Source organism: Asterias amurensis, chromosome 14, assembly GCF_032118995.1.
Source record: "Asterias amurensis chromosome 14, ASM3211899v1".
Classification (NCBI taxonomy): Eukaryota; Metazoa; Echinodermata; class Asteroidea; order Forcipulatida; family Asteriidae; genus Asterias; species Asterias amurensis.
Genome location: NC_092661.1, coordinates 8403390 through 8415882, shown reverse-complemented (window position 1 = coordinate 8415882; position 12493 = coordinate 8403390). Strand labels below are relative to the sequence as shown.

Here is a 12493-nt window from a genome sequence, read left to right as displayed (position 1 = left end):
GAGATACATATCGAGGTATAGACAATGTTACATGTGACATCACATGTTTGCAAAGAGCCACTAAGCCCGGACCGCCTGCAGGCATGATTTGTACACAGCCTAGTGGAAGGAAAACATAACATCTTATGTTTATGTTTATGGAGATTGCACTGTCTAATTCTTATCAACTTTAGATATGATGAATGTGGGCACATCTCAAAACTTGTCCTGCTTTTACTTTCATAATTCTTGGATTTATGTGGAAATTATAACACAAAATGTAAACTTTTCCATATGACCAGTGCAGTATCTTGCCTACCAGAAAAGCCGAAGAATGTACAAGGTCACACTTATGGTAAACAAAGGTCAAAATGGTCTATAACATTTTAAGTTGAAGCATTTTCCCATTCCCATCTGGAATACACCCTGGCAATTATACATAGTTGTGCCACGTGTCGGTCACTCGCTTGAAGAATTACTTCAAAGCCCATATACGAGAACAAATCATCATCAACAAGTATAGGTTAGATGTTTGGTGGGCGAAAATTTAAATGCAATTTTTAAAGAAGATATTATTTTTAATGTATCACGAAGTGTTATGTACGTTCGTAAAAACAATTAGCAAAAAGGTTGTTTTTCAAAGTGAGAGCAAATATCTTGATATATATGCCGCCATTTAAATGTGTTTTTCTTCTGGATAACGCACCCGAGTCCCCAACATTTATGATTTGCACATATAATTTAAAAGTGCAGTATAGTTTTTGTTTTAGTTGTCGTTTTAAGATAACATCCAATGATATGTCATTGGTCCGTTGGATCATGCGCTGAAGGGTTTAACCTCCATTCATACAAGAGGTTAAATGTAATTTTGACATTTTGTTGGTGGTTGCATTTCACACTGTAGTACAATTAGTCTATAGATATAGTATAGCTTTAACACCTAAGGGCCAAAAACATGTATAGCTGCTCAACGGGTTATCGTTTCACGCTGAGACTGTCGGTTGACAAATCATTGCTTTGAAGAATGAACAAAAAACTAAAAATAGATAACTATATATAAGTGAACTATGTATTTTTCCCAGGGCTTTGATATGCTTCTTTTTTTTTTCCTCGATAAAAAAGGTTAGCGAAGAAAACAAAATAGTTTCCTTAGGGTTTATTTTGAGGATGTTTTCTTGTGTTGGTTTGCGATACGCTGCAAATTGTATATACTTCTCTTGTTCATGTCATGTTCCGTGTGTTCCAACAATCATAACTGCCTGTAGTGTATGATTTTATAGAAGGAGTACCAGACCCTTACAGCCTCATTTTGATTAAAGTTTATAATAGATGTTAAAAAAAAAATAAAAAAAATAAACAAATGATTAAAACTAACATGTATAAAGACACTGGACACTGTTGGCTGTCAAATAACAGTCTTCTCCCTTGTTACACGAAGTCGTCTGCTTTCAGATGTTGATTTCGAGACCGTAATAATTCTAAGAGGTCTCGAAATCAAATTCGTGGAAAATTACTTTCTTCTTTCTCGAAACTACGTTACTTCAAAGGGAGCCAATTCTCACAATTTTGTATACTATCAACAGCTCTCCATTACTTGTAACCAAGTAAGTTTTACGCTGACAATTATTTGGATTAATTACCAATAATGTCCACTGCCTTTAAATTGTTTCGATAACCCTCTGCTAAAATACAGCGATTGTGTTGCTGAATCTTTTCTTCCAAAATTCATTGATGTACCAAACCTTTACAGTCTACTCATTTCATGGTTTGTTTATCAAACTACAAACACTCTAATTCCGAGATAGCATGGACATAAAACACGTCGAACCTTCTTTCGAGAATGAGATGGACACAGCAAGAAAGGTGTTCACTTCGTCAATGTCCATTCTCCATTCATCCATAACATTTTGAAGAGTATTTATAAGAATGACGTCAGCAAACCACTCATGCAGCTCTTAGCTTGAGAGAAAACGAGATACAAATTGTAGTTAACAATAATAACCACGTATTGCTCAATCGTACTCGTTTGTAGTAGAGTGCGCACTCAAGTGGAAACGCGCAGAAAGGACACATCTGTGAACGCAATAAATAGTGTTGCACTCAGTATGTCAACTCAAATCGCGCAAGCTAACATGCTCAAATCGCCGTATTCAATGTACTCACTCGTGAGTATAGTGTGCAATCAAGTGAACTCGCGCAAAAATAAAAATGTTCTTTGCTCAACCCGAAAATACTTATTTGAGTGACAGTTAACGAACTCTAGTTACATTTTTTGACAGCCTTATGCGCCATCTTTGTATATTATTCGCTCCAAAAACTTCCTGGTCATAATTGACTCATTTCGGAGTCAGTATGACTCGGAATCTTTGCCATAACGGCCTAGAAATGACGACGCAAAAATCCGAGTATAGTTGAAAAACTACTTTCCGGGTCAGCATGAACCCTTGACCTGGATTCCGGGTCAACTCTGATCCGAAAGGTTTTCTAGTGATTTGTATAAAACATTGTTATGTTGAAACGGTAAGCAGCACTTTTAAAGGGAACTTATAGGCCTATCCCTTTTTTCTTTTCTTTTTGTTAATCCAATATAAAATGCAGATACGCCCTACATTAAATGCAATAAAATTAACCAGTGAAATTTCTTTTAACAGTTTTTTGTTTTGTTAGATATCACAAAAAATCCAGTTAAAGGAACACGTTGCCTTGGATCGGACGAGTTGGTCAAAACAAAAGCGTTTGTAACCGTTTTTTTATAAAATGCATATGGTTGGAAAGATGTTTTAAAAGTAGAATACAATGATCCACACAAGTTTGCCTCGAAATTGCGTGGTTTTCTTTCTACTGTGCGAACTAACATGGTCGGCCATTTATGGGAGTCAAAATGTTGACCCCCATAAATGGCCGACGTGTTAGTCGACAAGGTAAAAGGAAAACCGTGCAATTTCGAGGCATGTTTGTGAGGATCATTGTATTCTACTTTTACAATGATCTTTTTACCCATGCATTTTATAACAAACGGCTACAGACGCTTTTCAAAGACCAACTCGACCGATCCAAGGCAACGTGTTCCTTTAAATGCAATAAAATTTACCAGTGAAATTTCTTTTAAACGTTTTTTTTTTTTTTTTTTTTTTTTTTAAATAGATATCACAAAAAATCCAGTTAATGTTACACTAGAAAAATCCGCTATAGAATACACAATGTGAGAAACGTATCTGACAGTAACGTTTCTCAGATTCAAATTTGAATGGGCTAACAGCCGATATCGTTTCCCTATGATTCCCAAAATGCTTTTATATACTATTGCTGCTGCACTTCTAATTAATTAAGTTTCTATTACCATTAATGTTAAGTGTGGCTACCAACGCAAACAATCCATTTAAAGGCACATAGTAACCTTGGTAATTATCAAAGACCAGTCTTCTCAAATGTATCCCAACATATGCATAAAATAACAAACCTGTAAACAAATTAAGCTCGAATGGTCATCGAAGTTGCAAGAGAATACCGACAGAACAATTGATTGTTGCACAATGTGTGCTTTCAGCAGATGCCTAATTACCAAAAGTGCTTGGTGCCTTTAAAGCACTTAAGATGAACGTTGCACATCTATAAACATCTTCAAGTCCCTGCGTGTTTTCATTAGAAGTGTCAGCGACATTGAAAGGGTGTCACCTGGTCACATCGTCAGGGTTACCGTATGAAAGAATGTACAGAATGTACCTAATGATCACTAATTATTGTCTGTTAAGAATCACAACGCTAAGAGTGCGTTCCATCATTAAATGCACTATGACACTATTGGTAATTACTCAAGGATTATTATTAGCATAAAGACTTTACTTGGTAACGGGCAATGGAGAGCTGTTGAAAGTATAAAACGTTGTGAGAGAAACGGCTCCCTCTCAAGTAGTTTTTGAGAGATTGGCAATTTCTCTCTCGAATAAGAAAAAGACAAACTTATGATTTTTGTTTTGTCTTCTTCTTTCATTATTCTCTTGCATCTGCGATGACCAATTGAGCCCAAATGTTCACAGGTTTGTTATTTTTAGGCATATGATGGGATACAGTAAGTGAGATTACTAGACTTTGAGACAATATACCAATCCAGTGCCTTTATACATAGTGCTAAGCTTAGCCTACATTTCATTTCGATGATGACAAATGATCACCAACAATGTGTAATCAGCGACAAAACTAGAATTGTAACACTTTAGTAAGGCACCAGGGGTGCTCCAGATTTTCTTGGGGACACTCTGGCATTTAAAAATGCAATTTCTGTAGTTCACCATTAAGTCCATTATGTTTGGGACAAATGGGGGCACTGGTGTGTGTGTGTGAAAAGGGGCCCTCCATCCCCAGTAGTCACGCCACTGAAATTAGTTTAAGGTTGAACTAACATTGTATCTTGACTGAAATAAGTGTGCACTTTTTTCTTTTCTTTTCTTTTCCTTCTTTCTGGGGGGGGGGGGGGAATTATTTAGTATAACGAGCTTCCATCTGTTCAACAAACTTAGCATGGGCATCTTTCAGTCATTTCAAAAGAGATTCACTAAAGTACTTCACACTTAGAAAATACTCTAAGTATCGTGATAGCTTTATAGAGCAATCACTTGCAATGTGCTTTGTGCCATAAACTTGATTTATGTATACAAATCAACCAATTCCACTGCACACAGTTTATGGTTATTATATCCTCCAACTATTTGCCTCCCCATGTGTGACCTGAAGTGACCTTTCACCCCTGCACGTGACCCGTCCCTGGTTATTTTCTCCCTGTGGACGGGGGTGATCCGTTTAAACAGCTGATGTAGTAACATTTGATAGTTGAGTTCAAGGGCGTATAGTTTGGAAACTTGCTCAAAAGTCACCATCATGAAGGTGCCATTTTTATGGATCAGACTGTATAGCCCAACCAGGGTTACTAATAAGTCAATACTGAAACGTAGGTATGTTACCCATACTTTCTGGAGATTGTTTTCTTATTCTATTGCAATGCGCATCTACATATTCTTTTTATATGAACATTGCGCATAATAAATGAATAAATTATTATTATTATTAATGTCATAATAAAGGTAGGCTTTAAAAACAAAAATTTGTACTGAAAAAAAAAAAACCTTTTAAAACCAGTGGACACTATTGGTAATTGTCAAAGACCAATCTTCTTACTTGCTGTATCTCAACATATGCATAAAATAACAAACCTGTGAAAATTTGAGCTCAATTGGTCGTCGGAGTTGCGAGATAACTATGAAAGAAAAAAATCACCCTTGTCGCACAAAGTTGTGTGCTTTCATATGCTTGATTACGAGACCTCAAATTCTAAACTTGAGGTCTCGAAATCAAATTCGTGGAAAATTACTTCTTTCTCGAAAACTATACTCCACTTCAGAGGGAGCTGTTTCTCACAATGTTTTGTACCACCAACCTCTCCCCATTATTCGTTACAAAGTAAGGTTTTATGCTAATAATTATTTTGAGTAATTACCAATAGTGCCCACTGCCTTTAATTAAAATTCTGAATCATTATTGAGTCTTTAATTCGAACCATTTGTTTTTTATCCAAGAAATAATTCCCTATTGAGTCATTCTAGAAAAGTGTGTCTGACAACTTAAAAAACCGCAACAGCTGATTTCGGTTGTTAAGGAAATAGTTAATGCGCTTCGCTGAAAATTTAGTTTGATGGTGTTTAATCCAAATATTGACAATAATCTAAAAACATTTGAAGGTTTGGCGCCATAGTGTCATCACAAAATATGACTGTACACAAACAATGTTATATTAATCATTGTACAATATTGTGTAGTGTCATCATACCCCAAAATATTACCAATACAAATGAATCTAATTAATTTCACACGCTCCAATTGATGCCTTTTTTCCGGTTCCTTAATCCGATCCTCAGGGCGGGTGCGCGTGTTCAGAGGTCGACTAATCCATCGTGAACATTGTCCGTCACGCCCCATTGATAGATCAGCCATCACGGAATGTCAAATGATTGATGTTTTCATCTTTTCTTGTCATGATAAAGAACACTTTGTAGAACACTAGTTATCGAAATTGTAATTTTTCTTTGTCAACCCCCGCCAAAAAAAAAAAAAATAATAATAATAATAAAAATAATAATGTAGGTTTTCTCGGTCAAATTCGGCAAATGAGCATTCAATTTCATTTCCATGCGTTCGAATTTAATCAGTTTTGCCTCTCCAGTTGTTACTGCGTTTCAAATTCAGAATGCGGCCATTCAATTTCGTTTAGAGTCGAGTCAAATTCCTTTAGCACTATGTTCAATTTAGCGTATCGTCATTCTTTTTCGTGACACACCCGCCTCAATAAGCGTCTGCGAATTTGAATGCTGCTTTGATGAATTTTAAATTGAATTATTATTTTGTTAATTCGAATGACGCAACATTACATCTGACTAATCCCAAAACGAAATCGAATGCCCCTTTTGAGTAGCATTCGATTTCGCGCGAAATAGAATTGCTTGGTGGTTAAATTGGCTGCTCATTTTCCGAAATTGACCGAGAAAACCTATAATAATATAGTGTGTCACGAAAAGAATGACGATATGCTAAGTTGAACAGAGTGCTATAGGAATTTGACTCAACTCAAAACGAAATTGAATGGCCGAATTATGAAGTTGAAACGCAGTAACAACTGGAGATGCAAAACAGCTTTAATTTGAACGCATGAAAATGAAATTGACTGCTCATTTGCCGAATTTGACCGAGAAAACCTATACTAACTAACATTATTATACTGACATAAATCGATCCTTATATTTTATCTGGATGTTGCAGTGAACAAAACACCCAGATATTTTGATTTCTTTCCTCTTTTCGAAATACACTGCATATTGTTGCCCTCATTGCCAATTGTGCATCAAGTTGATTGTGGAAACAGTACCTCACATCCCCTTGTGTGAGTTTTGCAGAGTTCCTTTGTTGGTTAGATCATCTAACAAACCAACAAACCAACAAACCAAAGAAAAAAAAAACGAAAAAAAAAAACCGAACAAACACCCAAACACCATCAAACAAAACAAATCAATTATTGGACAAAATATGAACCCATTTATGTTGGAGACTTTTATGCTTGGATTCGTTTGGTTGAAATTATGCACATCATGTGGAAAACAAACATAACCAACGTCCATGCACTGCAAGCCTATAATATAAAGACAAAACTAAAACCCTCCCCATGATGTGTTTTCCCCAGCCGTGGACAATCCATGTTTTTGCCCGACACGGGTTGATGGACTTGATTGCATTTGCATTGCTGTCTGACCTTGGTTTGTACTTCCTTGCATAAGAATTATCATAAAACTGCTAGAACTTGTGTTGCTTGAGGTGTATAAAAATACCTCGCAAGCTAAGGCCATACTAATTTTTATTGTTTATCCCCGATGCAAATTTTCATATATTTACCCGTGAACTATCAAGGATTCAAACACAATTTGAAGGATTTATGTTATGTGATGATGACATTGCAATGGTTAAACGTTGGTTACGACACACACAACACAATCGTCCACAGATTTACATTAAACTTACACTATTTATAGGCCTAAGTCGAAAGCAACCATTCAAATATTAGATGCTGAGAGGCTGTAGTTTTATAAGAAATGTATAAAACAATTTTACAAAAAAAAGTTTCTCGAAAATTATGTTAGCATGTACAACGTATTTACGCGACTCTCTTGAAAAAGGGTTGCCTTGTGATTTTCACTTTGTTTTCTAAAAAACTGGACGACTAAAAAAAGCTGAAACCTTTAGAGTTATTATATTACAAACACATCTTCATTCACAGTGAGTAGGAATTTATGTCATGTTGAAAAACTTGAATCTACGAAATGTATCAAAACCCCTTACTGTGACGTGTCGGAAATGTTCTATCATGTTGCCGCTGAAATTTCTAATTAACTTTTATGATCCCTTTCACACTTTCACCCACATTCGTTTTTTAGAGCAATAACTCCACGCTTGCGTTCTGTTGTGAAAACCTCCCCCGGCCAACAATTCAAAAGATATTTACAGTTTGTAGGTTTATGATTATGGTCTCCATTATTTATTACGTAACAACCCGTTGGATTACGACCAAGGTTGTTTGTCAAGTCTTTAAGATTTCTTTGTTGACTAATAGCTTAGATTTTATTAATATCAGAAGTATAGAAAGTGTCGCCGATGGGAAAAAATCCAATTAGTGTTTTGGTTTTGTTAATCTCGATCCGTGCTGAAAAAGGCCCACAATTAATTTACGTTGTGCTTTGTAGGCCAGGTTGCACAATATTAATGAAGAGTCTTTATTATATGGGGCTAAAATTGAAGAGGGTGACCGTAATTACTTTTTTAATTCACATGCTAAGGCACATGGCAAAGCCAACATCTCTGGTTCCCTATTGATATACCAATCACGAACAATGATTTTCACTTAACTACAGAAGGTGCCAGACTATTGTTTCCATCCAAGCCTCGGTTTCGTTACACGGGTTGTATTAAGAGCAAATAAAATGGTGACTATATACAATTTGTTGAAATCCCCTTTAACAAACATTCATTCTTGAATGACTTCTTATATGAGAAAGTTTTCTCCAATCCAATAAAATTTCACTTCGGTCATGATGATATTTTTTAGGCGATGATCAAACCTGGGATTGGAATAAATAAATGAATGTCCAATCCCCATAGATTTAGGTTGTTTTCGTTAGAAAGGGTATGGGATAATTGTGGGGGGGGGGGGTATGTAGACTTCGCAGGTTTCAGATTCTGTTTTTTAGGTAATGGGGCAACGTCGAAATAAATCCAATTTCAAATCTCATGAGTGGAACTGATTGTCATAGGATATACACTTTGTTGGTGCTAGCCAATCTAGCTTATTCCAATAAAGCAGGTAATGGCTTTATATTTGAGGAATTTAGTTTCATTAGAATTCCACGAAGGCGCAGATTTCAAAATACTTACATCGTTGTTTACATAATTTACTATTCACTCTATTTTGCAAAAGGTTTTTTTTCTATCACATTCTCCTAAATTGAAGATGAGAGTTTTTTTTCTTGAAGTGTTAAAATATTTGATTTTCTTTTAAATGACTAGAACAGCTTTTGAAAGTTTACAGTCTGGAATTGTTACTTGAAATTTAAATGCAATATTTTCTTCTTTTGTTCTAAATGTGTTATTTTAACTGCAAACTGTTATTATTATTGATTGTTTTTTGGGAATTACAAATGAAAATACAAAATCTACACATTATAGAAAACTGTAAAAACATTAGCCTTAAAGAGAAAACATCAGAGTGTTAAACGCAAAGGGCAGTAAAAAAAAAATAAAAAGGAAAAGGAAACGTGTTCACCAAGGGGACAAAACAAATCAACTGCCCAGAGTAAACAGGAACAACAAGAAAAAGACGAAAATAAACAACAAAACCACAAAGAGACTCTGACTAATTAAAGTTCAGGTTTGCCTTGAACAACAAAAATGCCCGCACTGTCACCGCGAGAAATTACTTCTTAGCAAATTAGTGGGGCATGCAGTTGTAACAATGTGACAATTTGGCTGGTCAACAGTTTCTGTTCAGCAAGTTGTCATGCTTACATGAAATTAGGCACCCGATATGAAACAAATACTGGATCCCGGCAGAGTACTTACTTGTCTTAAAGGTCAATATAATTGTCTACCAGATGGTCAGACCATCTTTAAGTCATTTGAAGAACAATAATAAGAGAACGATGTGTGACTGAAGAAGCTCAAGTTTCCCTTGAGAAGGGAGAATGGTGTCGGGTCAGTGCATCACCATTGCCCACGACTTCATGCAAACCCACGGTCCATCACTCAATAAAAACCACTGTTGGTGACATTGAGCGTAACTTGAGGTGTACCTTGGGGTGTACCTTGGGTGTACGTTGGGTTTACCTTTGGTCTACACTGGGTGTACATTGGGTTTTAACCTGGGTTCACATGGGTTTACCTTGGGTTTACCCAGGGTTGACCTGGGGTTTACCTTGAGTGGACCTTGGGTGTACCTGGGTTCACCTTGGTGTACCTTGGATATACCATGGGTTTTAACTTGGGTGTACCTTGGGTGTACCTGGTTGTACCTTGGGTTTTAACTTGGGTTTACCGTGGGTTTACATGGGTTTACCTTGGGTTTACCTTGGGTGGACCTGGGGTGTACCTTGAGTGGACCTTGGGTGTACCTTGGGTGTATACTTGGTGTACCTTGGGTGTACCTTGGATGTATCTTTGGTGTAACTTGGGTTTACCTTCTTGGGTTTACCTCGGGTGTACCTTGGGGAGGGTACCTTAGGTGTACCTTGTGTTTATATTGGGCGTACTTTGGGCGTTCACCATGGGTGTACATTGAGTGACGTTGAGTGGCGTTGCCAAACCTCAAGTACAAGAACTCCTCCAGAAATGGGTCAAAGGTAGGGGATCTGAACTCCTTTAGGCTTGTAGACAAGATTACAAGCCAGACTCATTGTTTTTGACGATGTCCCTGACCCAAACTCCGCCCGACCTAAACTCTGGATGAACCGGATTAAAAACCATTATCCTAATCCTAATCCAAATAAGACCTTGGGGGGGGGGGGTGGGGCTGGACGCAATCCGGACTCTTCTATGTGCCCGGAATACATGTCTTTTCAGCTCCATATAGACCCCTAGTGAGTTTGAAGGGCAAGAGTCGATTCACAATGATCCAAATGTTGTCAAGTAATGAATACTGTAATAAGAAATGGTAGGCTATAAAATTAAGGTGTTGGTAGGCTTTAACGGTATGGGTCATATAGATTTGGTAAATACTCCGACAATTAATGACCAACTGGAGTGCTGCAGCTGTTGACAGTAAACAAAAAGTAAGAAAGTATTCCTTTCAAAGTATGGTTTGGATCCTTGTTTATCCCAAAACATTTGAGTCTGAGTCAGATTTCTGAGGGCTGGTATTCGTTTGTGAATGGTGCGGCTATACTTTTGGTACTCGCTGTCACATCGCTATTACGCGGATGGATTGTATCGGCGTTTCTCGTGAAAGTATATGTAGACACTGTAATCAAGCGAATTTTTTCACATGCGACTTTATTGTGTCTTTCTGTATAATGTTGCTATAAATCTTACTTTAACATAACGAATACATGACTCTACCTTTAAAAAGGAAAAGAAGGAATAAACTCGGTTATAAAAATCTCTCAGCAGACTTGGTATAATGCACTTACAGAGACTGCACTATACTTCGCAGAGTGTACAACGCTGCGTGCAGTAATGCAACATTAATCCAACAATTCTTGACACAACGGGCAGTGGGTCTAAATAAAGCAAGTGATTCGACTAATGGAAAACCCACGATGAAACCTCTAGATATTACGACTGGAGGGAAAGGTTAAACCATGTAGACTGGGACGAGAGTAAATTGACTCAATTAGAGGTAGATGGTACAACATTGGGGAAACATTTAACCTTATTGGAAGCTTATGAAGGTGGAATTCTCTTTTCAAAGATGTGGCACTCTGTTTAATAGAAAGGAAATTAATCAGCTGCATAACTTCATGAATTAAACATCCTCGTTAGAATACAAATATTTACAGTTTCATAGTACATGAAACAGTATACAGTTTTACAGTGCAATAGAAATAAAACAAGAAATAAAAAATAGAAATAAAATAAGCCGAAGTGGTCATAATTATTTTTTTATTGCAAAAGTAAAAAAGAAAAGAAAAAAAAAGAATTGTCATCAAACAATGTCAAACCAAATAAAACCTCTTTTCAAAACCACAAACAAACATTCTGCAAGTGAGGCTTATCACTAATTGCTGTGGTGTAATTTGTTAAGAAGCATGTAAGTCTCGCGCAAAGTCTCCAGCGTTGGCCCCGATAAAGTGCGAGATCTTGTTTTGCTTCAAGAAAAAAAGCATTCGAATTTTTTTCGTGACACTCGCATGGTGTTTGACACTATTTGACATGGTGGACCAAATACTTTACCACTAGGTTTGGGTAAATTTGTCTGTATACCTCCAAACAAAACAGTGCACTCCTACATTGTCCACCTGATCTCAAAAAGGCTAATGTACAATTGGTTTGTACATTTCTCTTTCTGATAGCTTTATTTAAATCGGCTCGACTCAAGGACGTGTCTGGTCCCATTCTTATTGGATTGTTTAAGCAGAAAATAAAGCTTGACATTTTCCTTGTAAGCCACAATGGTACCAGTCACGGGATGGTATTTTGTCTGGTTACTGGTAGTCTGGTCAGTATATTTCTATCGTGCTTCCTGTCGTGCTTTACTTGTTTTTGTGTGTTTAAAGGCATTGGACAGTTACTAGTGTTTATAAGCGATGGAGAGGTGTTGATGGTATAAAACATTATGAGAAACGGCTCCCTCTAAGGTAACGGTTTTTTGGGGAAGGGGTTATTTTTCACTCAAATATTTGAAAGACTTCAGGCCAAAAGCCTTCAATTTTGCATCACTGAAAGCACACACTTGTGCAACTAGGATGTTTTTTTATTTCATAATTCTCTT

The 12493-nt window shown here is 36.8% G+C and overlaps 1 protein-coding gene across 3 annotated transcripts in view; it reads left to right on the top strand.

Moving 5' to 3' along the window:
• LOC139946997 (metabotropic glutamate receptor 1-like) overlaps positions 1 to 12493 on the top strand; it is a 100828-nt gene that overhangs the window by 24285 nt on the left and 64050 nt on the right. The gene's annotated exons all lie outside the window — the stretch shown is intronic.